Below are 27,701 nucleotides of genomic sequence, written 5' to 3'. Positions count from 1 at the left end.
ACCACACAGGGTCTTGGAAATAAATATTAGCTCCTAAAGGGTCACAGAGGGATATTGTTTTTTCTCTCCCCTGCCCCTTAAGAGTGCGTGTGTGTGGGTGGGGGGGGAAAGGCTTTCCCCCTCCACCTTCTCTTTGACTCCCCCTCTCTGTTTCAGGTAACTTTGAACAACGGTCTCTCCTGTGGGCCCGGGGATGGGGAGGCGGCAGCACGGGGCGGGGCGCGGGGAGCTGGTGTGGGGGGGGGGCTCCTACCTGCAGCCCCATCAAGTATTTTGGACACCGCCAGTAGTAATTCAAAACCGAATGTCTCGAGGTCCTGGCCGCAGGGGTGGGGTGTGTGTGTGTGTGTGTGTTGGGGGGGGGGGTCCTGCTAAAAGCGAAGCTCTGCGTGGGAGGGCGAGCCCAGCGCTGCCGTTTTCGGCTCGGGGTGGCCGCTTCCCTTGCTGGTGGCTGGGCCGTGCCCGCGGTGGGGACTGGAGGGCGGGATCCCGGAGCTCAACAACAAGGCGCGGCCAGAGCCTCTCCTCTCGCACGTGCACACAAAGGGACCCGGAGCCGCCGCCGCCGCTTCTTCCCACCGGGCTAATGACTCCTCTCCCCGCTCCCTCCCCTCTGTCACCCTCCTCCTCCAAAACAAAAACGCGCGCGCACACACACACACACACGCACACACACCCCCCGTGCAGGGGAGTCCGCAGCACCTCGCCTAGGCGTAGGGCTGGTTCCTGCAACTTCTACCCCTTCTCTGATGTGAGTCACAGCGAGGTTCACTTTCTGGGGGTGGGAGTGCGTCACTGCTGGTTAGCGAGGGGGTGCAGGGGTTGCAGCTCAGGACTGCTTTGATTTCTCTCTCTCTCTCTGTCGTCCCCCCCCTCCCCCGGCACTCCGTCTGAATTGGGCTGGAAAGTTGCGAAGCGGGGTGGGCGGCATGAGAAAGTTACACACAAAGCGAGGAGAGCGCCTTTGTTCTGCTGTGGGGGGGGGGGGGACCTTTGGAGAGGGTGGCTGAGCCAGACACATACAGGTCAGGAACGATCGACAGCGATTAGCCTTTCCCGTCAAACACCTCCCTCCACCCAAAGGAGCCAGGCGCTTGGAGGAGGAGGAGGAAAGCGGAAGGTGTATCACACCAAGGTGAGTTGCGATTTACTCTGCTTTTCTTTTGTCCTGTTGCGCAACTAAGACGCCGTCCATCCCACTCCACCCGGGTTCCTTCCCAGGACAGTGAAACTTAAACAGAAAGTTAGCGCACAAGGTTGCTGCCCATGGCGACTATCTGCTCCATCGCAGATGAAATGGAGAGAGCGAGAGCGGGTCCTAGAGCCAGAAATGGCCTTTCTTTTCCTTGGGGTGGAAGGGGCTGTCTAATTTTCCTGGCTAAATCGTCGGCATCAAGGAGCAAGTGAAAGGGGTTCAAGCTCTGAGGGCGGTGTGATTTATTTGTGCAGATAATGAATGGGATGGGCCCCGGGCAGGGCTTCTGGAAATCCCCCGTCTTCCTGGCTGCAGATTAGGTTTGGGGCTCTTGTCTGTTGTTACCTTTTCCTCCTCTTCTGGTTTTGTTTGGAGAGGGGCTGGGTAGATGGTCTGGTGGCTGGGGGACAGGTGAAGGGGCAGTGTGGTTTTTGCACTTTTTTTTTTTTTTGGTTTGCCAGGGGATGCTGCTGGCACCATCTCTGTGGTTTGCGCAACAGGTAGAGATGCCAAAGGCTGGAAATATCTTTTGTTGGTGGTCTCGTGGCCGGGATTAAGCTTTTGTTCTGAAGGCTGGATGTCTCCACAAGTGAAAGGACAAAGTCTTGCCAAATCCACTCGTGTGTGTGCGTGTGTGCCTGTAAATGGACCCTTTCTTCTCTCGTTTTTATATTTTCCTTTAATCTACATTTGTCCTTCAGACTGTAGAAGACCAAACTGACCGAAACCAGATACCAAGGGGATTGTTCTCAGTGATTGTCAAGGGAATCCAAACAAAGAGGTGCATCTACCGGAAATAATGATTTGAGAGATGTTTCTCTCCCTGTCTCTCTCTCTCCCTCCCCCCCCCCCCCATTGAAATTGTTTTTCTGGGAGGCTCAGTTAGCAGGAAGTTTGGATTTGGGAGCCTGCTAGAGATGGGGAGGACTAACATTTGCAGTGTTAATTGAATGGAGGAAGAAGAAGAGGGGAAGGGCAGTGTTGGACCTGAGTTGCTCCTTTGGATACGCAAGGACTGGGCTGGGGGAGGGAAAGGGGGGAGAGGCAGAGAGGAACCTGCTGCCGCTTGCCTGCTCTTTGTCTGCTCAGGGAACTTGAACAAAAGGAGAAACTCGGATGAACTCTCCATCTCTCTCCTCTTCTGGGTTATCTAATCTTCGGGAACTTTATCCAGAGAGAATTGCCCAACTTCCTCCAAGCTTTCTCATTACTTACAAAACAAACGGCCCCACCGTGGCCTCATAAGGAATTCCCTCGATTTCGTTTTCAGAGTTTAAAGAAGGGAGAAGGTGAGTTTTTGTCCTAGGGTTTATTTGCTCTTTTCTCCCCTCCCCCTGTTACAGGCTTCAGAGTGAATTGAAAGTGTGAAGTGCGGGTGCTCTAGAGGGAAATCACAGGCTAGAGGAATCTTTTTTCTTTCTTTGTACTTATGTAACAGCACATGGAAGTATTGTTTTATGACGGCAACGCAGCTATTCCGTATCTACTTATGTACAATAGATTGGTGGACGCTAGTCGGTCCTGGTCCCGTGCAGGCTTTCTTTAGGATATAGAGAACTTTAAGAGTCTGGGTGTACTTTTTCCTGGGAGGAGGAAGGATCCGAACAGGAAAACTTCCCAGGATTAGGGGAATAATCGGAACAAAAAATGTTCAGAAATGCTGGCAGCAAAATCTGGCGGGGTGGGGGGTGACGAGGGGTGTTTTAGTGGTAGGGGGAGAGCCCAGTAACGGGAGGGTGGGGGATGTGTAGTAAATTTGTGGAACTGTGGGTAAGATGCTGGGAAGTGCCCGGTATTTGGACACTGCAAATACGGCGAGGATAGGGGACAGGTAGAGTAAGGTGTGCAGGAGGGCATAGGTGCAACCACATACAACCAGTCTGGGGAACGGAGTAGAGACTAGGAAGGAGAATTTTGTTCAATTTACGATGGTGAATTTAGGATGGACAGACCAGGCTGGTCCCAAGTGAAACTCCCTTCACCTCCACAGTATTTTTTTAACCAATGGCCTTAAAACAAAACAGAAAACCAAACCTTAATTGGTTATTTATTGTAGTGTTTTAGCATTTCTGCTTTCTATTAAATACTCCAACTTTGGAAAACTTATACTGTCTTCCTTTTTTCAGAGTAGCAGCTGTGTTAGTCTGTGTTCGCAAAAAGAAAAGGAGTACTTGTGGCACCTTAGAGACTAACACATTTATTTGAGCATAAGCTTTCGTGAGCTATGGCTCACTTCATCGGATACTGTCTTCCTTGTATTTCTTCTTTTCACTTCCTTCCCTTTTTTTGGTGTGTACATCTTAGCTATTGTTTTTTCCATTTCCCCTCACTTTTTCTACATTGTGTAATAACTGCTCGTTCTCTTCCCTTCATCCCACTCTGCCACCTTCCCCCTTTTTCCCCCCCTGTGGTGTTCTCTTCCTCCTCTGGGCATCTCTCTCTCCACCCCCACTACCTCTCTGTTCTTCTCCTTTTTATTTCCCATTGCCACAAATGTCCCTGTACTTTTCCAGTCTCCAACTATGGTCACACATTCTCCTCTCTCCTCTCACATGCTAGGGTCTCTCCCCTCTCCCAAACCATGCACACGGGCACACACACCCGCTCAAAGGTGCAGGCTCCTTCCCTACTCTTCCCCTCACCCTCCAAATAACTTTCTCTTTCACTCTCACAGGTATGTAGGCTCCCCCTTTACATACACAGGACTCATTACACAAAATCCCCCCCACACACACACTTCCCCCCACCAAGCCTCCTCTCCCCTGCACTGGTGCAGTCTCCCATCCTCCTCCCTATAGGCATGCCTCATCCTCTACACAAAGGGTTTCTCTATTTCTCATCCTCCCTCTGCTATGTAGAAGTTTGTTCTCCTCTCAACTTCCTTCCCACCCCAACCCTGGCAGCACAAAAACAGGTTCCCTTAATGCCCACCCCCATCAACACACACAACCCTTGTCTGCACCATCATTTCCCTCCCCCCTAAAATTTCCCATTGCTGCTACCACTGAAGGAGCCACACCAGAGGCAGGAGCAGTGGGAACACTAGTGTAGACAAGCTGCTGCTTTAAATTGCTTTGTCATCTGTTCTGTGCAGGGCCAGGTCTCAGCAGCAACGTTTGAAATATTGCTAGCACCTTGTCTATACTAGCACTCCCGCTGGTGGAGATGCAATACTAGGAAATCTTAGCTGGGGGGAAGGCTACTGTGGACAAGGCTTTCGGTTCTGCTCTGCCCCACCCCAGTGTCTGAGCATGTGCACTCCCTTACTTGTCACCGTCTCCCGGATACTTTCTTACTTCCCATATCTTTCTAACTTCAGGCTTTTGAAATATTTCTGAGGCCTTTTGAAGATCCTCTAGTCACTTTTCCCTTTAATGCTTTAGGGTTTTCTAAGATGTAAGAGTATTCATTGTGTAAAGAAATACCCATGTCTGTTTCACAGGGTATTGAAAGTACTAAATAATAATATCCAACTGGATTCTTTTGTAGTATTCCAACATGATGAAGTTTTCCAAGTTTAAGCAATCACCAAATTTAAATTTAGAATATGAACAAATCGTCTATTAAATAAAACAGCTGAAGTTATTCAAATGCTAGATTGTAACTTTGATATTTATACTTGAGCCAGGAATGGTTCTATATATCAGAATTACTATATAGTATTATTGCTCATGTGTTTAGAACTAACAATCACTCATTAATTTTATCTGAATAGGTAAAGTGTGATTGTCAGAGAAGCATGATGGCTGCCAAAACATCTTCCAGGAATAGGTGCCATATTGCATTTGCTCTTCAAATGGTGGAATACGGCTGTGGATACTTTAGTGGGGATTAACAGAGTACAAACACTGAATGGCTAAAGACATCAAACATCATCATTTGGATTTATACATCTATTAATAAACTGATAAAACTGGTGGTAGTGGCTCTTGAAGAAATCAGAAAATATGGAAGGTACTGTTGAAAATGGTCTGGAGGAGATCGCTTTGTGACAATGATATTCTACAATTAAAATAAGGTAGGTATGTTCTCTAATCATTGCAAAACATATTTTTATCCATTGAAAGATTAAATAATATGTTTTCATTGTAGACAAACTTGTATTTGTTCTTTCCATTTTCTTTTATAGCTATCAATAGCATTATGTGGTGTAACAGAGGAATGTCTCTCTAATTTTGCATGTAACATACATTTCTTAAATTTAGACAGAATACAGTAAGTTAATACACTATTTATGGCCTGATTTTTTTCAGAGGTATTGAATACCCACAAATCCCTTTGAAATCAGTGGGAATTAGAAGTGCTGGGAATCTCTAAAATCAAGCCACTAACTTTTAAGAAAAGAAAGATTAAAAACAGTTTAAACATATCATGACTGTAGGAAATGTAACAGAATTGCCATTTAAAGGGGCAATCCTGCATTGAATTCAGTCTAAAATAAGTGCGTTCTCTTTAAAATACATAAATAAAAATTACCACCCTCAAAGCAAACATTTTTACAGAAGTTAGGATCAGTAAAATTTTTCATTAACAAAAGTAAAATGAAAAGTTTTTTTTTTGTTTTTTTTAGTTTGGATTTAAACATTCTTGTTCTACCGTATTTATTTGCAATTCAGATCTTACAGCATTGTGGGAGTTGATGAATCTGGACAGTTGAACCTGACCTCATTCTCTTTTCGTCGCTCAAACTGAGAGACAAGCAAAAACTAAGGTTTATGGAGAAAAAGTAAACTATTAAACATGGAATAACGTCATGAATCTAAGATGTTAATAATATAGTTTGGGAACTCTATGGTGTCTCTAAGTTAATTATGAAGTTTGGAAAGAGAATCATGAGTTTTCAGTGCAAAAAAGACTTGATATCAGTTTGATACTTGTTTTGTATGGAATGTCTTTACAACATAGTATGAACAATATTAAAATGGTTGTTTTAGACGTATCCTTTCCCTCCTCTGGCCTATACAAGATGTAGGGTAGACAAGTGTACATCATCTCAAGAAAAGTCCTGAGCTGGTTGGCCTAGTTTAGAGCAAAATTAGAAATCTGAACAAATAATCACTTTTTATCCTTTCCAGCTGTAAAGAGAGACTGATTGTCTTCGTGCTTGTTTTGTGTATAGTTACCTGCACCTGATGGGTTATTTTTGTAAAGTAATGAGGATGTACTTTTTTATTTCTGTTGCTTACTGAGGCTATGATCTTGCAAAGTACTGAATGCCCTTAGTACTGAATGCCTAGATTTGTACCCTTAAAATTTGTTTTGTGGACATTTCTTCTGGAACTTGGGACACTTTAAATCAGCAGTATGGAAGTTTTTGTTTTCAAGATTCACCACAAAGAAAGTACTGGGCTGTTCGTAAAAAGATCTGTGCTGCATGAAATTTTGCCATTTAGCATCAACTCACAGCAAAAGCTCAGTCGTTAAGTTATAAAATTTTCAAAAAAACTTGTTTTCAGTGAAGATAAGTTCTCTTCCTCATCAGTTGCTTACCTCTTACCAATTTACAGCTCTTTGCCTTTTACTATTTTTTCTAATAAATGGAAAATGTGATTTATTTTTTACATCTATTTGAAATCTGTTAATTTGATCAAAATTTGATAACTGGAGCAAAAATTTATATAAATCTTTAAGAAGAGATGACTACTGTGCTTTACAATTATTTGAGTCTTTGGTGTTATTGAAGTTTCTTGCTGTCATGGTTTTCAGGACATACAAAACAAATTACTGTATGTTTTTCTTGTAATACTTTGATTTGCATTTGCATTACATTTCTATCATTAATATCTCAGGGACTGAAATAAGATTTAAGGATAAAAAATACAATTTGTTATTTCATATTACTTTGGACCACTTTCAGGAAAAATGAAAAGCAGGATTCAAAGAGAGAGAAGGAAAAATACAATGGTTAGAGAATGCTTTTGAGTTACTTTATTAAGTGAAATAAGGTCTCACATTACAACTGACCAAAGTCAGGGAGAAAACCTTATGCTATAAAGTTGTCTTCCGATCCACCTCAGTTCTCATTATTCAACCTGTTCTCATTATTCAGTGACATCATAAGAAGAACTTTTGACCCCACAAGCTTTGTTTGTAAGAAATGCTCTTTTTCCACATTCTTTTTATTTCTTATTGACGTGAAAATGACCATGGAAATGACAAAAAGCAACAGTTAGAAGTGGAAGTTAGAGAAGAGAATATAAAAGGGATGCAAAGTGCTTTCACAGTCTGTCATGGATGGTTAAATTGTAATAGTGATCACTGGGAAGAAAGGAAGGAAGAAACGGGGATTGTTGTAACTTCTGTCTCATAGGTACTTAAAGGTGTGGTGCAGTTGGATGTTAAGGTGAATAGCGGTTATGCAGAGGAGGGGAGAGATTGCCCTCTCCTATAGGAAAAACCTGCAGGTTGGGGCCCTGCAGAAAGGAAAATTCAGTGAGGTCCTGCCCCCTCCCCCTTCATTTCACTTCCTCCTTGAGTCATCCTCCCTTCCCCACAAAAGAATGAGTTCTCCAGTTCTTTTAGAAGAAAGAACCCGAGATCTGCACAAATTCTCACTGACTATTTGTCACAGGGCCCTGTACCTTGTGTTAGCTCTGTGGGGCCTTTCTCATTTTCAGCAGAACAGCTCCAGTGGACCAATGTTGCCTGAGCTTCCTTCACTGGCAGCTGCCCCCAACATAGCATTTGGGGAACAGTGAGAGTTTCCATGTTTAGACTATGAGGGCAACTTAATGCAACTTTGAGATTGAGATTCCTGGCCTCAAGGAGGGGTCTTTAGTAGCCCAGAGACTGGGTATATAGGGCAGATAGTGCCTCTGAAGTGGTTGACCCCATATTTTACACTGGGAAAGTGGTGAGAAAGATGTATGGAAGGGCTCCTCTGCATGCAGATGCACAGAATGTAGTCTGGTTTATTGTCTCTAATTGTACAGATTTTTACATTTACCTTGTGAGCTAAAGAAAAGGCATCAATCCATTCTTTTTATGTCTTATTTTGCTCAGTGCTGATTCATATTGACATCCGTTATAGTTCATAATTATAGCTAAAAATACAGTATTTTCTTCTTCCATTCTGTATCACTTCACTGGTTTGTCAATATATCTAGCATTCTTAAACTGAATTATTAGAATTTTATAGGATCAGTATAAATATCGGGCCTTAATCTTTGTGAAAAAATTATATTGACTTCATGAAAAGAGAATGGTTTGTGGTCCAGTAAATGCTGAACAACGTTAGAACGGAAGAATTACTGTATGTGAATTATGTAACCATGTTTTTGTTTGTTTTGTTTTTTGTTTTTTTTTAAAGTAATACCTGTATATTAGAGCTCTGACTCAGAAATATTGAGGGGCAGCAGATTGCAGAAGCAAAGCTTAGGCACCAGCATGCAAGGCACTTGCTTTAAAATGCTAAGTATATAGGTCAGGATGGACGTGAATAGTTATTGGAATACATTTGTTTTCATCTTGCTCTATTTTTCATCTCAGTTGTATTTATTTTTATATAACTGGATGGTGTTTCCAACCCACTAGCAGACTCTATTCTGATCTTTTGTACTTAAACGGACATTATTTGAAATTTGCTGCAGACCTTCTGTGAAGCCTGAGCTGTATGCTATTGTGCTTGGTATCTTTCCCTTTCGTTGATTAAAACACATAGACATGTTTAGGTTTCTAGGTGGGATTGAGAACTCTGCCTTTTAACAGAGAATCAGATATGGCCATAGAGGGAGAAACTTTCCCCTATATGGTTACAATGCTACTGCAAGTGCAGATTCTATGTGCATAACTGTACACATTGTAGAGATCGCTAGGAAAATACTGTAATTACTTACTGTACAGAAATAAAACACTTCAATCATTTGCCTTAAATCAGAATGGTCCTGTTGAAAGTCACATATGCAACTTTTCAAAATGGGTGAAATTATATATAATTACAGTAAACATTTACATGTTATGTGTATTGTATTTCATATGTTTCAAAATGTCATAATCTCTTATTCTATTCATTTTATTGTCTGTTTTACAACATTACGTAATGTTTGTAAAGATCTTGGTAGATGGAAAGCAGTAGGCAAGTGCTGAATATTATTGTTTTGGATACAAACATGAGTATTTTCCAGTGTGTGGAAATAATGAATCAGCGCTTTAGTATACCTAACAACTGGACACAGGAGTGTGAATTTTGCTAAATGTCTTTACACCTAAATGCAGTGTTGGACACTAAGCCAAGTGCTACAGTCATGAAAGATATTTATTTAGATAGAAGCACACTTTTGAATATCTAATTCCGGTTGTGTTAAATGTCTCCAAATAAAAGATGTTGTTAATACTGGTAATATATTTAACATGCAAAAAAGTATTTCAAACTATCAATCAAGCAAAAATAAAGAAAAAAATATTAACTCTTAATTTCTTTCTGTTCTGAAATGTTACTTTAGTCATCATGAGTATAGCACTTGTAGCAGTCATAGATAGGTAATGCTGGTTGTAAGATGGCACTTGAAGAGTTGATCTTCTGTGGCTGTTACTGGCTGTGTGTTCACACTTTTTTGCTGTATCTTTCTTTTTAAGTAGGAAACATTCATTTAGCATTTTAAGGATTAAATCAAGAAGCACTGAGGAATGCCTAGTGCCAATACAAAAATATCTAATTTTTTAAAAATAGATTTTTGGGTAAAATTTTCAGAAGTGACAGTGACTTAGAGAGATAAGGTGGGTGAAGTAATATCTCTTGTTGGACCAACTTCCGTTCGTGAGAGACACGAGCTTTTGAGTTTATACAGAGCTGAATAAAGATTATCTTTGTAATTATCTCTGTGTAAACTCGAAAGATTATCTTTCCTCACTAACAGAAGTTGGTCCAATAGAAGATATTACGTCTCTTGTGTCTCTAATATCCTGGGACTGACATGGTTACAACAACACTTCATACTAGTTACTTAGTCTCCTGAGTCCCATTTTCAAAAGTGACTTGGTCCCTTAGGTGCTTTGAATAAAATGTTACCCACAGAAACTTGTCCATTAGGAACTTTGAGTAAAATTTTACCCAGAGACTTAAACAAATACCCCAAGTTGTAGGAAAAATATTTAAACTTATGGCTTAACTGGTATGCCAAGTGTGGAAAAATAGTACCAATGTATCTGTGCACAGACAGGAAAACTGAAGCTCTAAGATTTATTGGATCTCTTGTGACCTTTCTTGACCTTTGATTGCAAAAGGATGGACAAGCGAACCCAAGAGGTTCTCTTTAACTTTATCTCTGAGTATTTTATGAGAGATCTAAACAGGAAGCTATTCAATATTACTGTTAGTGCATTAATAATTTATGAAAATATGCTGGCTGACAAGCATTGACATGTTCAGCGCTGCAAAGATAAGCCATCCTGAGTAGATTTATAGTATGTGAATTGCTTATTTTTGGTAGAGCTCTATTTGCATAATTTTAAGTGAACTTGCTTGAGTTTTCAAACCCATTAGTTGGTGGGACACTAGTTTGCCATCCTACAAAAGCTGAGCACTTCTGTTATCTTGTGGGACTTCTTTTGGGGGAAAAGATATGGCTGATATGAAAGTAGGCATATTTATACCTCTGTGATCATTCAGGTGGATGTTTAAATGCAGATACTAAGAGGTGGGGTCACATAACTTCCTAAAGATATTAATTCTAGTTCAGGCCACAGGTACTCTTGATGTCGCTGGAAACAACACTTTTTATGGAAGAACCTGTTGTCTCAAGGACATTATGCTCCATTCAATGACTCAAGGATACATCCTGCTGTACATTCAGGTCTCTCAATTCAACTGTCTGAGATGAAAATCCCCTATGGAGGTCCTCCCTCCATCCATCTTTCCAGTATTCCTTTCTGCCACTTGATTCAAAAATCAATTAGGGTTTCTCTTTGACAAGGCATATAACAAAATTCAGAGCCTCCTTCAACATCTCAGACGTATGAAGTGAATTGGCTGGTCCTGGATTTTCCCTTTCTTCTGGGTTATTTCCACTTTAGGAAGTGTCCAGATACTGGGTAAGTTTTTCCTTCTTGCTGTTCTATCTATAGGTAGAAAAAAAAATTAAATTCAGAGATTCAAAGGCATCTGATATTTCCTCCCCACCAAGTGTTGAGTAATATGGTATGGGCTTTATAACTTTGTTGAAGACCAAGGACACATGCAGTTTATATACAGGAGGGCTTACTACTATCCTGCTAGGTGGAAATCTGTAGATGGACTTCCCAGTGGCAAATCTCTAGGATGCGCTTACTCCTTCTGTCGTGGTTCCAAGGTAGGCTGGTCTTGAGACAGGGAACCAAGATTGTAATTATTGGTCCTTGGTAGAGTTCACCATCAGAGTTGTTGGAAAGACTATCAAACATGATAGTGCACTAAACCAAAGACCTGCTATTTCTCTCCATAGCCTTACAAGGAGCAGGCACCAAAAGCCAAAATCAAGCAAACTAAAAGCTAGAGCAAGTTGCTCAGTATGTGGCCACCTAGGTTCTGTCCCAAGGAGCATAGTAGTTTCCATTTTACCCATGTGCAGCCTGGGCAGAAAGCTCTTCCTAACAGATTAGATAAGTCAATAGTACACAACAGGCAAATGGGATCTTATCCTGAATATTCTTTAATGGATCTCTATTGAATGGTTTCCTCTCTTTTGGAGAGGAAATTTCATATATTCTATTCTTCTGGACAGCCACAAATATGGCCTAGGTTCTGCTTGTAGCTGCTGGAGTCCACTCCAGAAAACCTTCCTTCTTCTATTGATATTAAAAATAGCCACAGAAAAAAATACCACCGAACTTCAGTCATATTGTGAGCCATTTACTGACCACAGCTAATTGGTTCTTCCCAGCTGGGTGTGGATGACCAACATTAAAAAAAATAAAAAAATAAAAAAATATATCTATATATCCAAATAATGAAATAGACTCTGGTTCATTTAAATGACACCTTCTATGTAGTTTAAACAAGAGCACTTTAAACAAGTTTCTTTAGTTAAATGTGAAATTTTGAGAGATTCTGAGTGAATACTATGATATTGGAATAGGGGAGAGAATTAACTCTGTTGTTTGCAATAAATTATGTGTCTCAAAATTGTGCCATCAGAGTGCTTCAAATGTGAAAAGTTAATTAAGTCCTTAAATGGCCATGATATGGGGTATAGCTATCTTGGGGATCAGTGGGATTGATCCCCATATAGTGAATGAGAAAACCGCTGTCATACAATGCTCTGAAAAAGGGAAAGTTCCCTTTTTTTTTTTTTAGCACTACATGTTCTGAATGAAATTGTTTTCTGAAATAACTCTGCTATCCTCAGTGGGGTTACACGCGGGATAAAATTAGCCTCCTCTGTTTAATTTTTCAATACTATGCAGTGTAAGAAGGCCTTTAGATAAATGCTAACATTTGTCCTTCAGAAAATTCAATAATTTAATACTTTGGATATGTGCCACTGTTGGGCTTATAATCAATTTTTCCACTGTAAGCAAGTAGTAGATTTAACACCATGAAATTTGCTAAATTTATACATGCTGTAGGCAAGAATTTGTGTGGCCATTCACTGAGCAATTTTCAGAATTTGCTGATCTACTTTTGATCAGAGTCCATGGGTCAGTACATAAATATTGCCAATAACAAAATTGATGATGGGTTCAGAATAACCAAGTTAACGGATGTTGAGACATCAGCGCTTATTGTGTGTTTGGCTTCAATCTAAAGAGGCTGCAATAGTGTAGTAAAAGAGAGACACTTTTTGTGTGTGAAGTTCATAAGTTTGAAAATGGGACCTGATAAATAATTCATATCCTCGTTGATGAAAAGTAAATTTGCAAAGAAAAAAATTAGACCTGTTTTTCTGGTGATTAACATTTTCCCTGACAACACAATTTGGCACTGTAATATAGACAGTAGCTCCCCTCATTAGAAGTTCTGCACTCAGAACTGGGAATAGTGGTCAGAAATGAGGTGCTTTGAGAGATCCATGTGTAGGAAATTTTGAGTGTTCCTGCTTTTGCTATCCTTGGCTGTACTTGATGTTCTCAATATCTCACTTTGATCACTGAAATTCATTAAGATCACAAAACAACTAATGAAATACATTCATTTCTAAATTAAATGTATGCTTCTATCATGTAGGTGTGCTGCAGCTTCATGAATCACATGTGTGATTTTATGGTCAGTCTTAATTCTAATCCATGCATTCTATAGGTTATAAATGTAAACCTTCTCTTCTGTGCATGTTTAAGGATTATGTCCATAACTACTTCATTCATCTGGATGAACTGACATTTCTTTCATATATTCTTTTCAGCAATATCAAAACCTGATATCTGAATACTGTCATTCACCTTTATATGTACCTAATGTATGAGAATTATTTTTGGTCTATTTTAGGTGACGATCTGATTATACAGCAAAAAACTTTGTTTAAATCAAAAGGAAGCTTTTAAACCATAGAATCTCTTGGTTTTGGTCATCTGAATAAAATTTAGGAAGGTCTGAAATATATAAATTTTCTATATGCATTTCATTATTATGTAAACCATGTGACCATCAGCTATGGTACATATGTTGTATGTTGTGGATTGATCACATGGCTTTTTAAAAGTATAAAATGCTTGAATGAAAACAAAATCAGTAAAAATTTAAACTAGCTATCTTTATAACAAGCTGCATTGCCAACTCAAATTATAATCCTATGCAATTTTTCATGCACATGCCACTTGAGAGAATTTTAAAAGTTTGAATTTATAATGTAATTTAAAGTTGATCAGTTAAACTGACTTTAAAATTATCTGCACATGTTTTAGACACTCTTTCCCCTACTTAAAAAAAAAAAAATTTTGTGGTTTAGGGCAACTTAACATAGCTGCCAGAAATGGAATGAGATTTCATCTGTTCTGGGGTAGTCAGATTTCTTGAGAAACACCAGGGTTGGAGAACTAATACTATATGCCATTGCAAAGCTGGAATTTTCAGTTTTACACTGGTGTGTGGTACAACAATTACTTCTAGCTCTAGCAGGCTGCAAGACACCGGATATCCATGTCATTCTGATTACCATCTTTCTTGAAATTCCAGTGTTTTATCAGCAGTATCTCAAGAAGAGCTATAGCAGAAATTGAAGCACTATACCTTCTTTTGAAAACACGAGATGTAAGTGTTTGGATGCTGAAAACACTAGATTGTCTCGCAGTTTTGAATATACTGGCTGCTGGTATAGCACTGCAGTTGCATGTCATTTTCACCCACAACATTTAAAGTCCAAAATTATTTCAGAGCTAATAATGCTTAAACAGACTAACAGACATATTTTCAGACCCCCAAACGTTCCAAAACGTTGGAAATGGTTAAGTAAACAGAAAGGAGAAAAGGTTGACATATTTTGGGGTATCTCCTGGTTTTCTCCAATTTCCCTTTAAGTCTTTCCACCACTTTCAAAGAGTAAATGTAATTGTGACCTTGTCTCACACTAAGTGGGTCTATGAGGATCCCCACAGTTCCCTTCTGAACATCAGCCATACGGTGTAGCTGGAAACAGTTGGTGATCCTACCTTCCAAAGGACTAAGGTCACTTTGGTTTTTATGGTGGTCAGGGACCAGGCTTTGGGCACACTTTCCCTGCATGGCAGCAGATCAAGTACTCCCAACAATGTGTTCATATAGGAAACTTAATATATAAAAACAAACAAAAACAAAACACCTCTTTCCTGCTCCCAACAATAACAATTTGTGTGTAGTTCTTGTTCACGTTGCTTTTTGGATCCAGTCACAATATAAATGTCTAAGCATTCAGGATTAACTAGAAATTCTCTATTAATTTTCCATTCAAATGCCTCCTTTAAAACTCATGTTAACTCACCTAATTCATAAAAGCTTTTGCACACTCAGAAATTAAAACCAGTAACTGCAATATTCCAGTCAATTTCTTTTGGTCAAAGAGTTCAAACGTAGGTGGCTATATTTCACTTTGCAGTGCCAAACACCTGTAATTGCCATTGACTTGACTAGTGGCATGGATCCTCAGCACCTTTGAAAAAGAGGCTATTTAAGTGCTTAAAGTTAGGCACCAATGCAGGGTCATTTAAATTATTGATACTAATCATGATTTAAAGCAGCAAACTGGAACCTTGACTTAAATAATCTATTCTAATCATATTTTGCATTTGTACTTTTTGTTGTTTTCCTAAAGAAAGGTTGAGTCTCACTGTTTGGTAATCATTAAAACATGTTGATTTGCAACTAAATATAGAGTTTACATTAAATTTGTTACTCCTTGATAACCAGGAGGATACCTTACTTCTATATGCATTTATTTAAGTGATTAAATAGATTATTTTACATATATTCAGAGTCTTTAATTTTTACATTTTTTATTATGTTAGAAGTGATGCATTTCTTGCATACTAGATTATGGTGAGTGTTTTACTTGTGACTTGTATTAAGCTCTATTTGAATGGAAATTTGAATTCAATTAAATACAGCAGAGACAGCATTTTTATTAGTAACATAAAACTGTTAGTTTTATTAGTAACATAAAAACGTAAGTGTGCTGGATATAGAAGGAAAAAAATAAGTTTATTAAAACATGTTCTTACATTTAAAACTTGTCATGGATCCACAGGTTCTGTGCTACACCTCAGCTTTTAAATAGTCTTTTGGAGGAACTCTCTCAGTGTGCCAGACCCCCACAGGGTCTCACTCTTCCTTCAGGGTAGGCCATGCAGCTTCACAGAGTCTTAGACTGAGCCTCTGGGTTTCAGAGTCCAGCAAGTCCAAATGAGTTAGACTGTGGGTCAGGTTGGATTTGATATTAAATCAAATGGATTTAAATCACTAGTCAGGAAGGCTCGATTTAATCATGGATTTCTACATAAATGTGGATTCTTGTTGGTTGTAATAACCTTAATACATATTCTTCACAACTCAGAGATAGATGTAGGTTTCATTTTTAGAAGGTATACACTGTACATTTTTAAAGTGATTTATTTTGAAAACTTTTCAGATTAGTTTTACAGCTATGTCAGAAAATGAATGTTGTTTGGTTATTTCATTTACCAAAAGTAATTGAAGCAGATATTTATGAAGTCATTGGGAGGTGAACTATCTGCAATTCAACAGGTTAATCATTAATATTTGGAGGATTTTCTTTCCATGCTGTATTAGGAGGAGAACATCACCAGACAGACATTTAAATTGTTTTAGGTATGTATTCTGGATTTTTTTTCTTCAACAGCAAACATATAATATTTTAACAAAATAAGCATATGAATTTTTGAATTTAAACATTCAAGTTTTTTAAAAAATTTTTGTTAAAGTTTTTGTTAAAATTGTCTTTAGCTACAATAGTTAAATGAAATATTTTTCTTGAAAAAAAAGAAAAATTAAATCGACTGTGTCGGCCAGGTCAACATGAGAAACTTAAAATATTTGGCTTCTGCAGCTAACTCAGTCGTCTTCACCTTCATTTTCCTGTTTGTTCATAATCTGGAAAAGAAAAACAAGCTTTCCCGCTTTTTCAGGTCCCAAATGATTTCTCAGTTTGGAATGAAAATATTCTTTCTACAGCGGCAGAAGAAGCTACTGCTGTTAAAAGTGAGATTATCACTTCAACAGTCTCTGAATTCAAGTGCTTAAGTGACTTCCCCCAGTTCACTGGTGTGACTTTCTTTAAAACATCATCAGCAAACATATAGTGTGTGTGTGTGTGTGTGTATACATTATAATCAAAGGGACTGACAAAGGAGGTACTGTAGTCATAATGAACAGGTTGGATTATGAACAGGAGGCTGCCAGGCACCTCTCCAACACCACTTACTACAGGCCACTATTTTCTGATCCCACTGAGGAGTACCAAAAGAAACTACACCATCTGCTCAAGAAACTCCCTGCTATAGCACAGGAACAAATCTACTTGGACACACCCCCAGAGCCCTGACCAGGGGTATTCTATATTCTACCCAAGATCCATAAACCTGGAAACCCTGGATGCCCCATCATCTCGGGCATTGGCACTCTTACTGCAGGGTTGTCTGGTTATTTGGACTCTCTCCTCAGACCCTATGCTACCAGCACTCCTAGCTGTCTTCGAGACACCACTGACTTCCTGAGGAAACTACAATGCATTGGTGATCTTCCTGAAAACACCATCCTGGCCAGCATGGATGCAGAAGCTCTTTACACCAATATGCCACATGAGGATGGGCTACAAGCTGTCAAGAACAATATCCTTGATGAGGCCACGGCACACCTGGTGGCTGAGCTTTGTGACTTTGTCCTCACCCACAATCATTTCAAATTTGGGGACAACTTATACCTTCAAGTCAGTGGCACTGCTATGGAAACTCATGTGGCCGCACAGTATGCCAACATTTTTATGGCTGACTTACAACAACGCTTCCTCAGCTCTCGTCCCCTAACGCCCCTACTCTACTTGCGCTATATTGATGACATCTTCATCATATAGACCCACGGGAAGGAGGCACTTGAAGAATTCCACCTGGATTTCAACAATTTCCACCCTACCATCAACCTCAGCCTGGACCAGTCCACATAAGAAATCCACTTCCTGGACCTGACAGTGCAAATAAGAGATGGTCACATAAACGCCACCCTATACGGGAAACCTACTGACCGCTATACCTACGTACATGCCTCCAGCTTCCATCCAGGACACATCACATGATCCACTGTCTACAGCCAAGCCCTAAGATACAACCACATTTGCTCCAATCCCTCAGACAGAGACAAACACCTACAAGATCTTTATCAAGCATTCTTAAAACTACAGTGCTCACCTGGGGAAGTGAGGAAACAGATTGACAGAGTGAGATGGGTACCCAGAAGTCACCTGTGACAGGACAGGCCCAACAAGGAACATAACAGAACACCACTGGCCATCACCTTCAGCCCCCAACTAAAACCTCTCCAACACATCATCAGTGATCTACAACCTATCCTGGAAAACGATCTCTCAGTCTCTCAGACTTTGGGAGGTAGGCCAGTCCTCTCTTACAGATAGCCCCCCAACTTGAAGCAAATACTCACTAGCTACTACAGACCACTCCACTGAAACACTAACCCAGGAACCAAACCCTGTAATAAACCTCGTTGCCTACTCTGTCCCCATATCTACTCTAGCAACACCATCAGAGTACCCAACCACATCAGCCACACCATCAGGGACTCATTCACCTGCACATCTACTAATGTGATATATGCCATCATGTGCCAGCAATGCCCACTGCCATGTGCATTGACCAAACCGGACAGTCTCTAGGTAAAAGAATAAATGGACACAAATCGGACATCAGGAATGGTAACATACAAAAGCCAGTAGGAGAACACTTCAATCTCCCTGGACATTCTAGAACAGATTTAAAAGTAGCCACACTTCAACAAAAAAACTTCAGAAACAGACTTCAAAGAGAAACTGCAGAACTGAAATTCATTTGCAAATTTAACACTATTAATTTGGGCTTGAATAGGGACTGGGAATGGCTGGCTCATTAGAGAAGCAACTTTTCCTCTTCTGGAATTGACACCTCCTCATCAATTTTTGGGAGTGAACTACATCCACCCTGATTGTATTGGCCCTGTCAGCACTGGTTCTCCACTTGTGAGGTAACTCCCTTCTCTTCATGTGTCAATATAACAATACCTACATCTGTAATTTTCACTCCATGCATCTAAAGAAATGGGTTTTTTACTCATGAAAGCTTATGCCCAAATAAATCTGTTAGTCTTGAAGGTGCCACCGCACTCATTGATATATTTCTTGAATGGTTCACCTTTAGCTCTGAAGTTTATTGTAGCTGGCATTATGGAGGGATGATTGCTGGATGTCCGTGTCATAGCCAACTCCTCTTCTTCAGCCGTTAAGATTTGACCCTGGTACCACGTATTGAGAATATTTGCAAGAAAAGGAGCTGGAGATAGTGCTTGTCCCATTCGGTTTTTTAATGCTTGTAATATAACTCCGTCATTGCATATGTCTCTTTTTTAAGATCTCACTCTGTTCCTTCCAAATCTCAACAGCGTCAGCAATAAAACAGCTATTTCCCTGCATTTTGTTCAAGGCTACAGAAATAGGCTTCAGGGTACTCAGCATGTGTTCAACACTTCTCTTAAGCCCAATGTTGAGAACTTTGGCTGTGACAGTGCCATCTATTTTTTCACGATTTTGTTCACAAACTGTCATCAGATTAGGCCAGTGCTTGATACAGTGCTCAAACCAGTCCACTACTGAGTTCCATCGCACATCTTGTAGGAGAGTTAGCTTGGTTCCTCCCACTTTTTTCAGAGCAGCTGATGCAAAGTGGTTGTTATGGAAGTATTTTGCAATTTCAACAGCATTAGCCTTTATTTCTGGAACACTGAAGTTGTTGGCTAGGAGGTGCATCAAATGAGCACTGCAACCGTATGTTATTAGCTTGGGACTCTCTTTACTCTTTTCTAAATAATTTCTTCTCATCTTGGATACATTTGCAGCATTGTCTGTGACCAAGCTGTGTACTAGACATTTGAATTTTTTTTCACAGTTTGTTACTGCTTTTACTGCTTTTCTTGTAAGTATTCTGCTGTGTGTGCATTTCCTGATGGATCGATTGTTTCTGCAAGGAAGACATTCCCTTCTTCTGTTGTCACACAAGCACATACAACAGGATCGTTGTGGACATTGCTCCACCCATTAATAATTTTACCCTCTAGACCTTTTGAACACTGCTTAATTTCTCTGTCATACACTTTATCCAGTAATTTGCCTGCGACATCTGCTCTGTTGGGTGGACTGTATCCTGGTCTTAATGACTGAACCATGTTAATGAAGTGTGGGTTCTCAATCATTGGGAAAGGAGAGTTTGTTGCATAAACAAACCGGGCAGTTTTTTCATCAGTTACCTCTTTTTGTAATCTGCTCGTTCTTATCACAAACTTATCTGTGGTTGTTTCTGGATGATGAAGATTTTTTTTTCTTTTTGCTACAGGTGATATACTGTGGCTATGTGACATACATGATGTGACTGAAACACTGTCATAGGCAGATAACTCTGAAACTATAGAAAATGATGGTGATCTTGAAGGTGGATAGTTTTCAGAATCCTGTATGTTGAGGATGGATTTTCCTAAACAAAATAAGTCAGTGCAGTTATTTAATTATTATTACCATACTGCTGATTTAGTATTACTCGTTGCATTCACTGACACTCAGTACTACTTTAAAGGTGAAATTGTAAAAGGAAGATCTGCCTATTTCAGCTATTTATTTTTTATCACAACTGCATCTAAAATGATAGTACCATAGAGTAACAACTATATTTTTTGCTCAAACATGAGAATTCAAGAATCGTCCAGAAGGAAGACGGGCAGTCCTTAAGAAAGAAGCATGAAAGAAAATACTTTACCAACCTGAAGATCCTGCATGTTCAGACATGTTCCTTTCAGCATCTTCAAAGCAGCTTCCTCCTGAGAAGGAACACATCTCATGATGTTTCATTCGGGCAACCAGGCCTTGCATTTCTTTGTTGCACTGTTTGCATTTTTGCACACATGCCTGTCTTACCCACAGGTAGAGGAACTTCATTAAAATATTCCCAACCTGGGTCTCTTTTATGGCCTGCTGCCATTATAGGTTTTCCCTTCTAGTGAGAAAATGGTATGGCAGATCTCAAATCAATGACAGCTACACCTCAACACTTCTGGATATGCTGCTCAAACAGGTTCACTTTTATTTCTACTGCCTGTCCCTCTCTTCTCACATTTATCTCCAGACTTCTTCTCCTTGTCCAGATCTATTCGACCCCCAAGACTCTTCCATTCATTGAACTTTTTGAAACTTTGCACTTTTACAGAGAGGTAAGGGATTGGCTCTGTGTACACAAATTTGCAGAGGGACAACAGGGGTGAAGTCTCTTATTTCTCCCCTCTGTATATTATTTATTTTATTTATTTAAAACATTTTTGCTGTTAACAAGCATGTTATCTCTGGAGACACAAATCCACAGTTTGAGAACTGCAAAACTAAGCATCTCTGATGGTATCTAGACTGAGCACTGAGTCCCATTGGGTAGATAGAAAGATTAACCTAAATAATCTATACAGAAGCCGCTGCAACCCCATAAGATTGGGTCCCTAATCCATGAACCATTGGAACTCATTTGCAAAACTTTTCTTAAACATTACATGAATATATTATCTCATACTATAGAATTAGAATTTATAATCCCTATTCCATGATGAGATATCTTTGAGCTATAATGTATCTTAATTAAAACTATCTATAGATATGTTTTTTCCTCAGAAAGAATTTTATCAAAAATATCCAATTTAAATAAAACAAATCTGATTAAAAAAATGGATTTGTATCCACCCTGCCCTGGATAGAGACTTGTACACTCCCCAGTAAGTATTTGCAGTAACACCCCAAACAGCGGAGTGGATTGATTAGTCAACTAGAACTCAGCATTGGAAGCCCTTAGGTTAGCACAGAAAAACAAAAGCTAAAGTATAGTCCATTCTGGTCAAGCCACAATTCACCAACTGTAGTGAACTCAATTTTTCAGGCTCTGCCTCCCTCTCTGACTTCCTTTCTGAGGCCTTTTCTACACTACAGGGGAAATTCGATCTAACTACGCAATTTGAGTTACATGAATAGCGTAACTCAAATCAACTTATCTTAGATCTACTACCATTGTTTCCACCCTATGTAATGTCAACAGGAGACACAGTCCCGTCAACTCCCCCTACTCTTCTCAATCCGGTGGGGTACAGGAGTTGACGGGGGAGCGATCTGCTGTCGATTTAGCGGGTTTTCACTAGACCCACTAAATCAAGCACCGATGCATCGATCGACACTCGTCAATCCCCCAGTAAGTGTAGACAAGCCCTGAATCAGTTCCCAGATGAGAGAGCCAGCTTCTTCCAGAGCTCACACGTGTTCTCTGCTGAACACCTTTGTCCTTTGTTCTCCACGCCAGGCCCATGTTGAGTTCACAACCCCCTTGGCTGGCGTGTCCAGCTGTTGAGTGTTGATTTCTGAGTCATTGGAACTTGCATTGTCTCTATGGACCCTTTGTTGATCTGGGTCAGTTTCAGCCAGTTCCTTAATGACTCTATTTATTACAGACAGGGTGGTGACATGCCTATGTCTCTGAGTCTGCCCTGAGAGGAAGTAATCCTTTTCCCATGACTGGGTAGCAATTCAAAGAATAGGAGAAAACTGAGGCAGACATAGAACTCATAAAAATACTGCAGAAAATTCCCACTTTGTCTCAAAACTAACAAAGGAAAGTATTGTTAGTAGTTAGTGAATTGAACTGATTGTTTCTGGTCGCCATGTACTTCAAGATTTTAGAGCTATTAGATTTCATTTTTATTTATAGATTGGAAGAGGAAAACAAGCTTTCCTGCTTTACCAAATCCCATCTAGTTTCTTAATTTTGAATAAATTAACGATATAGTGATTCGAATAAACTGAAATGAACAAAATATTTTCTTTGCACTGCAGAACAGGCTACCTGCTGTCAAAAGCTGGTTTAGCACTTCAACAAACTGTTGGGGTGGGGATTGGGCTCCCTGCATGCCCCCATGTTGCACCCCATATTAAATAGTACACTGTGTGGTATTTTGAGTACTCAGAGGAGAGATTCTGCTGTGTGCGGAGTTAACTGTTATGGATTACAGACAGTATGGGTAGTGCATGTGTCTGAGACGAGTCAGATGATACTTACAAAGCAAAAACCGAAGCATTCATGGATTCATTTCAAAGCATTTTACAGAAAGCTAGGAATTAGTGTCTAGCTGCTCAGTTCTTCAATGCTGCAATGCAGTGCATTTGGAATAGTCCCTGCTTTGGATTCAGTAGCAAAGGACACTATAGTCAGGAGAAGGAATATGGGGGAAGAGGCCTCTTGCTGATGGAAGTGGCCAAGTTCCCCTCCAAGTGAGTAAGAAGCCACCGGTCAACATGTAGAGATGGCAGCTCAACATAAACTTTCTGTGCAAAGTTTGTGAGTGTAATGGATCACAGTTATGTAAAGGAGATCTGATGGAAGCTGATAAATATCTGATGTACATTTTTAAAGAGAAAAGATTATGGCATCTGGACATGTGGGCATTGGATTGTCTGTGATCAGGGAATAACTGCAAGGATCATATGACTGATTGTTCTGATGTGTTGCTTTCACATGGCAAAAATGGTTTATCAGATGTAACTTGTAAACTAATGGAGGTTGCTGGGTGCCTGGTGTGGGTACAACTGTGCGGGCAGGAGAGAGGCTGAGAGGGGTGCAGAGGACCAATGATGGCGATGAGAGCGGGAGGGGGGTAGAATGGCAGCCCCCTCTGGGTGTAAGGGTGGATAAGGAGAGTCCGGGGAGGGAGACAACAAGTTGGGGAGGTGGTGTTGCTGGTTGGGGGGAAGGTGAGAACCCCAGGAGGCAGTGAGACGGGGGAGAGGGGATTCAAGACAATAATAGGAAATGTATGGTAGTAATAAGAAATGTTTGCTGTTCTTAGGGGCTAGGAGAGAGGGTAAGTGAAGTCTCCTTCTGAGCAGCCAGAGAGAGGCTTGGATTTTTGTGTGAATGAATGAAAGGCTCACTTTTCAACCTGAAATTATCTCTCACAAATAACCGCAAGAGGAGAAGAGTGTTTAAAAAAATCAAGAGACAGACTAAAAAACACGGTTTGATTATTTAAAATCTCACTATTTGTGGGGCCAATCTCATGATTTTTAATCTCTTGAGGCTGGCATTACTGAGCAGGGTGTTTGATGCTTGTACATGCCCACTCTGTACCCCTGTCCAGGCTAGATTGATTTAAATCAAAGTTAATTAAAGCACCAATTTTAATCAACAGTTAAATCAGCAAATAGGAAATCTTGATTTAAATAGTCAATTTTAATCAAGTTTTGCTTTTTAGTTATTTTTCTCCTTGGTTGGTAACCAATAGAACTTGTTGATTTGCAACTAAATATAGCCTTTACACTAATTTAGTGCTTCTTTTTTTGCTAACCAGGAGGGTACAGTGTATTTATACACATTTAAGCAATTATATAGTTTAATTTATATTAGATCTTTAATTTTTACTTTTTTTATTATGTTAGAAATTGATGAATCATGCATTTCTTATTTACTAGATGAGGATTTATTTATTTATTTATTTATTTTTAACTTGTGATTTGCGTCAAGCTCTCTTTGGATGAAAATTCAATTAAAATACACAAAAACAGTATTTAATTTTTTGTATTAAATAATCCTACCTTAAAAGTGCTGGATACATAAGAAAAAAAGTAGATCAAATATGTTTTGTATTTAAAGCTAATCGATTTATTAAACAAAGGAAGTACTATCTGTATTTTCTATATTGAATTGATTGGTTCTGGTCACCATGTCTGAAGAACTTTAGAAGTAATTCATCTCATCCTCATACCTAGTTTTCATTCATAGATTGGAAAAGGGGAAAAAAACCTTTGTTTTTTCAGCTCCCAACTGGTTTCTTAATTTGAATGAACTCGTAACTGAACTAAATTAGAAGAAAATATTCTCTGTGCACCTGCTTAAGAGACCACTGATATCAAAAACTGGTTCAGCTCTTCAACAAACTCTAGTTCTAGGTGTTTAACCAGTGATGTCAGTGGTTTGACTTTCTTCAAAACTTGGCATCAAACAAGAACTACTTAATATTTTTTTAAATTTAAATGATTTTAAGAGATTTTGTCTTAACATAGGCTTTTAATTTCAAATAAATTGACTTTAAAAAACCCTGTATTTAATTTAAATAACAATTTAAATAAAAATATATTTTTTAAAAATATTTTTATGCACCCTGGTGTTCACATAGGCAAGAGCACTCTTTTCTGAATAGCAGATATTGGAGTAACTCTGTGGTGAATGGGACAAAGTAGTTACTTTGTCAGGAAACATGCTTGGAAGTAGTTTGCTTTCACGAGCTACGCGGCAGCCCTAGCCTCGGCCCCCTTACTCCTGTCCATGTCTCCCCCACACCTCTCCGAGCCACAACCCCACTCGGGCCAGCCCCCATGGCGAGCGGGGTAAGGGGGGGTGCAACCCTGAAAAGCTTGGGGACCACTGCATTAGAGGACGTAACATTCTAGAAGAACGAATGTAGACATGAGTTTGTTGTGATACTGCTTTTTGACTTAGCAGATCTAATGCTATACTTGAATATTAACAATATCCCATGAAAATGAGATGTAGCCGGACAAGCAAAGTAACAGTCAATAGCTTGACATCTTAATTATCCACTGACCTCTTTGGTACCTGCCAGTATCTGAATGGTAACAAACAGTTCATTAAACATCTGAGATTTCTGGAGCAAATATAACTTATTTTCTCCTGTGACATTTAAAAATAGAATAATTCTGAAATGAATTGAGGATGTGTTGCAATAGTTTTGCTTGACAAAACAACATTTATTTACAAGATGTTCTGATTGTAGACTCTCTCGGAGCATAAACAACATAAGAACAGTTACAAAAATTACATTCAAAACGTAGTCTCACCAACCACATACGTACTACCTACCTTTGTACACTTCTACACCACCTCAACTCATTCTCTTCTTGAAAGCTTTGAAGGCCAGAAGGGACTATTATGATCATCTAGTCCAGTGGTTCCCAAACTTGGTTCATGGCTTGTTGAGGGTAAGCCCTGGGTAGGCCGTGAGACACTTTGTTTTCCTGGAGTGTCTGCAGGTATGGCTGCTTGCAGCTCCCAGTGGCCATGGTTCGCTGTTCCCGGTCAATGGGAGCTGTGGGAAGCGGTGGCCTGGTGTGAAGTGGTGGTGACCTGCTGCCACTGGGAGCTGTGGGCGGCTGTACCTGCGAACACTAAGGTAAACAAAGCATCTCGCCGCTCCCCAGGGGCTTACCCTGAACAAGCCGCGAACCAAGTTTGGGAACCACTGATCTAGTTTGACCTTCTGTATATCACAGGCCACAGAACTTCAAAATAATTCCTTGAACATCTGTTTTAGAAAAACATCCAATATGATTTAAAAATGGTCAGTGATGGAGAATCTACCATTACCATGGGTAAATTGTTCCAGTGGTTCATTTCTGTTACTGTTAAAAATGTATGCCTTATTTGCAGTCTGAATTTGTCTAGCTTCAGCTTCCAGACATTGTATTGTGTTATACCTTTCTCTGTTAGATTAAGAGCCAATTATTAAGTATTTGTTCCCCCTGTAGGTACTTATAGACTGTAATCAAGTCACCACTTGATCTTCTCTTTGTTTAGCTAAATGGAGTGATCTCCTTGAGTCTATCACTATAAGGCATTTTTTCAAATCCTTTACTCATTCTTGTGTCTCTTCTCTGAACTGTCTCCAATTTATCAATATCCTTCTTGAATTGTGGGCACCAGAATTGGACATGGTATTCCAGCAGTGGTAAAATAACCTCTCCACTCCTACTTGAGATTCCCCTGTTTATCCATGCCAGGATCACGTTAGCTCTTTTGGCCACACTGTTGCGCTGGGAGCTCATGTTCAATTGAAAAAAATATTTGGGGGTTGTGGTGGATGGTCAGAGTCACTCCTTCCCAAGATAGCATCCCCCATCCTGCAAGTATTCTTTGTTCTTAGATGCTTCTTTTACATTTAGCTATATTAGAACATACATTGTTTGCTTGCACCCTGTTTACCGAGCGATCTAAATCCCTTTGAATCAGTGACCTGTCGCCTCCATTATTTACTGCTCCCCCAATTTTTGTGTCATCTGCAAACTTTATCACTGATGATTTTAGATTTTCTTTCAGGTCATTGATAAAAATGTTAAATAGCATAGGACCAAAAATTGATACCTGCGGGATCACATTGGAAACAGACCCGCTTAATAACAATTCCCAGTTTCCAGTTACATTTTGAGACCTATCAGTTAGCCAGTTTTTAATCCATTAAATGTGTGTTATGTTAATTTTATATAGTTCTAGTTTTTTAATCAAAATGTCATGCGGTACAAATTCAAATGCCTTACAGAAGTCTGTTATGACAATACTATTACCTTTATCAGTCAAACTTGTAAGCTGATCAAAAATTATCAAATGAATTTGATAGGCTATATTTTCCATTAACCCATGTTGATTTGCAATAATTACAGTACCCTTTAGTTCTTCATTAATTGAGTCCTATATTAGCCAGTCCATTATCTTGCCTGGGATCAATGTCTGTCTGACAATCCTATAATTATCCAAGTCATCCAATTTACCTATTTTAAAAGTTGGCATATTAGCTTTCTTCCAATCTTCTGGAACTTCCCCAGTGCTCTAAGAGTTACTGAAAATCAAATGCCCAGCGAGCTCCTTGGTCAGCTCTTGTAAAACTCTTGGATGCAACTTATTTGGATCTGCTGATTTAAAAATGTCTAACTTTAGTACACTTATATTCATTAATAACAATTTCCCCTTTCTCCATTTCTTATATAGTATTATTTTTATTTTGTAAAGATGCCTTTACTTCTGTAAACTAGGTTATTTTTTTAAAAAC

General features: G+C 39.6%; 1 long non-coding RNA gene across 7 annotated transcripts in view; it reads left to right on the top strand.

Moving 5' to 3' along the window:
- The first annotated feature begins 684 nt into the window (after positions 1 to 684).
- The window catches only part of LOC311516678, a 330,542-nt gene continuing 303,525 nt past the window's right edge, over positions 685 to 27,701 (top strand). For 4 of the 7 annotated variants that reach the window (XR_014710480.1, XR_014710481.1, XR_014710482.1 and 1 more), the window contains exons 1-3: positions 792 to 1,135; positions 1,657 to 2,484; positions 4,911 to 5,213. This is a non-coding gene — a long non-coding RNA (uncharacterized lncRNA). Of the gene's footprint in view, positions 752 to 791; positions 1,136 to 1,656; positions 2,485 to 4,910; positions 5,214 to 27,701 lie in introns of those variants that run through there. The other 3 variants (XR_014710479.1, XR_014710477.1, XR_014710478.1) reach the window with 3 other exon arrangements.

This window comes from Lepidochelys olivacea (assembly GCF_965140295.1).
Source record: "Lepidochelys olivacea isolate rLepOli2 genome assembly, chromosome: 2".
Classification (NCBI taxonomy): Eukaryota; Metazoa; Chordata; order Testudines; family Cheloniidae; genus Lepidochelys; species Lepidochelys olivacea.
Note: the sequence above shows the minus strand (reverse complement) of the source record. Positions and strands in the feature narration are given on the sequence as shown.